The 6,126-nt window shown below is 47.3% G+C and overlaps 1 long non-coding RNA gene across 1 annotated transcript; it reads left to right on the top strand.

The window, feature by feature from the left end:
• The first annotated feature begins 1,207 nt into the window (after window positions 1-1,207).
• Window positions 1,208-3,734, top strand: LOC138919624 (uncharacterized). The gene is made up of 3 exons (XR_011429957.1): window positions 1,208-1,300; window positions 1,900-2,017; window positions 3,627-3,734. It is a non-coding gene; the product is annotated as an uncharacterized lncRNA (long non-coding RNA).
• Window positions 3,735-6,126: the final 2,392 nt, after the last annotated feature.

Genomic DNA, 6,126 nt, shown 5'->3' with positions numbered 1-6,126 from the left:
CAGATTAGGGTGAGAAGGGGAGTGAGGGGCTGCTGCCTCTGGTGAAGGCTCATTATGGACAAGGTGGGGCCAAGGGAGGGTGTGGCAGTGAGGCAGAGGGCATGAGGGGTAGATTGCGAGACAAAGGAGTTTAGGGTGGACCAGTGCCCTTGAGGGAGGTGAAGGTGTGGGCATGGACCCAGAGTGGAAGAGGCATAGTGAGGTCCGTGGGAGGTGGATGGACCTGCCAATGTCCTCTGGGGAGAAGTGAGTGGTACAGTGTGTTCAGGGGTAGTTTAGAGTTAGAAAGGAGGGGGAATGGAAGAAAAAAATAGATCTTAAATGCCAAAGTGCACAGCCTGGGGAAGGAACTACACGGTGGAAGCAGTTCAGGATGGGGGCAAGTCATACCTCCAAAGAGGGTTGGGTTAGATCTCCAGCACAGGAGGGGTGGTGCTGGGAGGAGACCCACTATAGGGAAAGAGCAGAGCCACCACGTGCCATAAACAAGGATTTTGGATACAGGGTATAGGGAAAGAGAGCCCACTGGGGCCAAGGAACCAAATGAGGGGAGGTGAAGGCCAAAGAGTCTTTGGACAAAAAACAATTTGCAGGACTGCGAGGGGTGGAAAGATTGAAAGGATAAGAGGCAGCAGGGGAGATAATGGCGAGGGCCTGGGATTGTGGGGCTGGGGATGAACATCACACAGGGATGACTTTGGGATAACATGGGTTAGGGTGCTGACAGGAGAAGAAGGGTACTCTGGGTGACGGTGGGGTGGTAAATCAGAAAATCCTCAAGGGCTGGGCTTGGTCTGGCCACAAAGTCAAAAAAACTTTAAGGCTAGAAGAGCCTGAGGTTTGGGGACCCCAAGCAGTTTAGACCTCCAATGAGTGCAGCCAAATGCTCCAGGGACAGGCTCTGAACAGCTGAGTGTTAGGGCCCCAAGCTCAGAGGCACCCAGATCACTAACCCCCTCCCCAGAAAAGATGACTCCCCATCCAGGAGCAGGGCTGGTCTCACTGAGCTCCTGTAGAGACACCCCACAGGCTGTCCTTTCCCTGGCTCATTCCCTCCAGGACAACCTTCTCTCCCACACACATCTCCCTCCCTAACCAAGCACAGCATTGTTGGCAACATCACCCATAACCAGATTTACAGACCTCTTTGCAGATTTCACCCCCTCTGCTTCTCAGAAGCAACTTTCCCAGTTGAATCACTGAGAGTCCAAACTCTCTTAGATGTTGCGGTCATTATAATCTCCTCCTCCTCACAGTGACTCCAGATCTAGCCAAGTCTCCTTCCCTTTGGCCACATACTGTAAGTATCTAAGCTGTCCCAGGGTGGCCCCTCTATTCAATCCCTGCGGGAATCACAAGTCCAATGAGGCGGCTCCCCACCTTCCACTCCAATACCAACCTCTCTCCAGACTCCCCTTTCCAACCTGCTGAGGCACCTCTGGATGCATCTGCCCCTCAAATGCAACAGATCCACAGGGAAACTACACCTCTCCCACCACACCAGCCTCTCCGCCTCCCCTAGTTCTCTTAGCATCACCATCCTTGGTCCCTTCTGATACCCCTTCCCCCCCCCCAACTCCCTCATTGACTTAAAGTCAGCTCCTCCAACCCCATTTCAATCCCAAAGCCACTATCTTAGTCCAGGTTTTCACTTACCTCAGCCTACAAAACTGCTAAGGCTTCCTGAACACTGTGCCTGTCCCCAGGTATAACCATAACAGCCCAAGCCATCCACAGCGGCCCCATCTGCTGAATTTAACACATAATGCTCCTACTTCACCATCAAAGCCCACAGCTGCCATAACCTGGTCTCTGGCATCACCTTCATTTCTCTAATGATATCTGCCCTGTGTTGCAGTATAAGTGAGTTCCCCCCAACTTCTTACTCTGTCCCACCAGGATGGCACTGCTTGAGCATCTCCCTCCTCTGGATTATTCTCACCTCTGCCTTTCAACCCATCAGACCTGCACATCCTAGAAGACCACCTCAATGAGATAGTAGTTATGGTGTCACAAGGTTGTGATTACACTAAAAACTACCTAAGTATAGAGTTTAATAGGGTGAATTATGTGATATGTGAACTATATCTCAATAATAATAAAAATAATGCCATCGCGAGAGCCTCCTTCTACTGAAAGTTGTCTTATCCCCTTTGGGGATAAGCACACCTTTGGTCTTTGGAACATCTTGCCCATGGTCTTCAAACATGGTTGCTTCTTAGAGCCACCTGGAGAGTTTCTAATATCCATTTGCCCAAGCCAAGGCCAAAACCAATTGAATCAGTATCCCTTGGGTTGGACCCAGACCTTAGTATCTTTTAAAGCTCCCTCAGTGATTCCAACGTGTAGGTGAGTTTTAGAACCATTGGTATAGGCCATCGTTTGAACCTCCCTGATGGTACCAGGCGTGCCCTGCCTTGAACCCCATCTTATCAAATTATACTCCCCCTGTTAGACAATGAGCCACTCCAGGAGCAGAAACTGTGTTCATTTCACCTTTGTTTCCCCTGAAAATGCTTTTTTAAAGTTGAACTGTACCCATCATTACTAACCATTCCACTAAGACCCTCCCCCTACACTTTTTCTGTGGCTCGAAATGTCATGCATCAGAAAGTTTTAATGATTTCTTAGATTTCACATCCATTTTTATTAATTACTTTGACCATCATAATCTATTTTACAAGTCAGGAATTGGGCCCTCTCCCATCTCAGAGAGATTGTTTCCAATGCTAGAAGTCACAAGGGGAGAGTGAGTGTAGAGAGGTAGATGGAACCCAGCTGTCCTGACAGCTAGTCCCAAGCTGTCCCTCCAAGATGTCAACCCTCCTTGAGGACTTCCTGGGTGTGGCAGCTCCAGTCAACTGTCTCATTCGGTTAATCCCTCCCCCCAAAAAAGACTTTCAATACTTTAATAAGAAGAATAAGAATATGCTAGGTTTTTTCCAAGGCATTTAAAGATGGTTGCAACAAGGATGAAGCCAAAGTTAATCTTTCTGGAGGGCAGGAGAGGCTCTGATGGTCTAGGGCTCTGGATTTAGGTGCTCTCCAGAAGCTAGGCACGGCTGCCCTTCCCCCAGTAAGTCATCCAGTTGTCTTTAGTACAAATTGTTTCCCCTCCACCTCACCTTGCTTCTAGTCCCCTTCTCCTTGCCTCATAACTACTTCCTCTTGTCCACTCTTGCCTTTGGACCTCTGGACTCACAAGCAGAGGTGCACCTTTCTCTACACAGATCTTTTGGCGCCACCGGTTTGTCTAGAAAAGAAGCTGAAAAGATCCAGGGCAGAGGCTTACAAAACCAAGTCCAGTCTTCACTGGGCCACCCCAGGGCTCATTTTGAAGTGGGCTGACCCAGAGTTTACAGAAGGGATTGACACCAGGTTGTTACAGGCTCTTAACGTCAGCCCTGATATCAGTTCCCCAACATTGAACCTAGCATATAGGGGGTGAAAACTAAAACCCACCACCCCCTTTCCTGCTTCTCTAGCTCCACTCATATGTAAATACTTGTTTCTTTAAACTTGGACTCTTTGAGCTTTACAACTAAATGGGAGTCACAAATTGTTAAAAGCCCAGGTGGCCTGGAGTTGGAGGCACACTAAAGTTTAGCTAATCATGTGTCCTTGAGTTTGCCAGGAAAGCCGCTGTCTCAAGAGTATCAAGGAGCGGAGGCTTCCCAGACCTCAACTCCTCGACTCCTGGTGCTCGAACCTGCCTCAAACAAGAGGAGACAACAGCGAAGGACACCCACCTGCCATCCTCCTGTCTCACCCTCCCCCCTGCCTTGCTGCAAGCAGCCTTTCAAGGCCAAACGCAGGCTGGTGGGAAAGCAGCGAGCTGCACAAGCTACATGTTCCCCCCTCCCCTACCCAAAACCCCAAATAAAAATCCCTACCCATTCCTCATCGGGGAGCTAGCAATTTCTGAGGCATGGGCCCTTTGCTCCCTGTGCCTGGCATAGTAAAAACCTTTCCTCTTCCACTCAAGACTCTGTTCTCGTTATTTGCATTGGCATCGGGTTCAGAGACCGAACTTTCGGTTACAAGGTTGCTCAACCCTGGCTTGAAGGAGATAAAAGTTGCTCACGGTTATAGAAGCAGAATAAAGGCACTTATGGGCAGAGTGGGAGGAGAGCAAGTTCCATTTACGTTTCTTGTTCCCAAATTCCTGGGCAGTTACTTCGGCCCATTGCAAAAATGCAGATCTTCCACGGTCCCCAGAAATTCCAAGTCTGAAGGGAGATCTGGAATCTGGCTTATTTTAAACAGCATCAGGGCTGATGCTGAGGCAGCCTCCTCCTCCACAGTCCCCGGACCTTGGATTCTCACAATAGAAAATCGTTCCTACAGCCTCCTGTCACTCCAGCAAGGAAAGTGTCCACTAAGGGACCTTCCTGTTTGAATCCAGCTCCACTGGGCCCGGTAGCACATAACCGCTTAGAAAATGCCCAGGCAAAAGCCCACTTGCGTCTCTGTACCTGACCTCTGCAGGTGGACGCAGCCACTTGTGTTGACCATGGGGCTCAAATACACAGGGGATAAAATGTAAAGGAGAGAGTGGGGCAAAGAGGGAAGGAATGAGGAAAGTCCTGAAGAAAGGAAGAGAGAAGAAAAAGGAAGAACAAAGCTAAAGGGGAAATAAATTTCAAAAGATGTAATATTATTGTTTCTAACCTTTATTTTCCCCTTCTATCTAGTTTCTCATTTATTGACATTTGACTTCAGCTGTTTGATCTCTCTCTGAATGCATAAACAGATGGCTATTGTTATTGTGGGAACATTTGAGAGAAAGTTGTAGATCAGAATTCTTTTCCTCCAGGTGTGTCAGGGTGTGTTTCTCAGCAACAAGAACATGGTTTTGTTTGCTTTGTTTAACTAACCAACGTACAAATTTCAAAGAGGATAATATTTTTAAAATCAACTTCATTGGGGCGTACTTTACATACAATATAATGCGTCTATTTGGAATGCACAGCCGTTGAGTTCTGGTGATTATCCATACCCATGCCACCATTACCACAGCGAAGATGTAGGACATTTCCATCCTCCCCAAAGAAAGGTCATGTGATAAAATTCTTTGCAACCAATAAAAGGCATAGGATAGATTTTAATGTATTGCTATGAAAAGGTATATCCAACACACTGTTAAGCTTTGTAAAAGATTAAGTACAAACTGAATTATAATGCCACTAATACCACTTATATAATGCATGTTTTAATTAGGGTAAAATCTAGATTCCTCACCAAGGGTTTGACAGTGATATCCCCAGGGAGTGGGATAACTTGGTGACTTTCACTTTCTCTGAATTATTGGAAATTTATCTTTTAGTTTAAATTTGAATTTGTATGGGAGTCAGAGAGAGAATATTTCAGCTGTAAAATATTGTGAACTAAGCCCCAAACTCAATAAGTTGCCGATTTTTAAAAACCAAAATGTTAATTAAAACCTAACACTAGATAACTCCTTTAAGATAATCCTTCACATTTTGGTAGCACTCAATGTTTCTTAAATTGTTTCTGAAAAGGATGTTTTTAGTGGAGTACACAGACAAATCACAACTATGACAAAAGGTATCTGCTAGAATCAAAATAAGTGTAAAATCCAGTGCGGGCACCAGGGACCCTGTCACAGTAACACTGCACCATGTTCAAAACCCATGTTGCCATAGCGTCCTGGGGTCTTAGACAAAGTCAGGGCAAATCTTGTTCCCTGAGCATCAATTTGCTCTTGAGAAAGGTCAAAGGCTTTCGGAGCAAGTCTGAAGATTGACACGGACTTTCTGACCTAAAGAACTTTCAAAACTGTTTGGGCAAAGGCAGTACTGTAAGATAATCCAGCCCATCCAGACGATGCTCTCTCGAGCTCACCGGGTGGCAGCGGCCGCAAGGAGAGGATGCAGAGAAGCAGCACCAACGGGTCTGAGGCTGCAAGGGGGTTCCTGGGTCCAGTGTGCCAGCTTAGCTTTTCTCCAGTGAGGGGTCGGGTGGCGGCGGGAAGGCAAGGAACTCAAGCAATAACCACAGAGAAAGGAATGGCAGAAGGAAGTGCCCCAAGCCTCTATACCCCTTCTTCCTCCCCTCACCTTGCACTCCCACCTCCCTCAGCCCAAACTGTAGGCAGAGTGCAGG

Source organism: Equus caballus, chromosome 20, assembly GCF_041296265.1.
Source record: "Equus caballus isolate H_3958 breed thoroughbred chromosome 20, TB-T2T, whole genome shotgun sequence".
In the NCBI taxonomy this organism is placed as follows: Eukaryota; Metazoa; Chordata; class Mammalia; order Perissodactyla; family Equidae; genus Equus; species Equus caballus.
The sequence above is the reverse complement of the archived record's forward strand: the minus strand, read 5'-3'. Positions and strand labels throughout refer to the sequence as shown.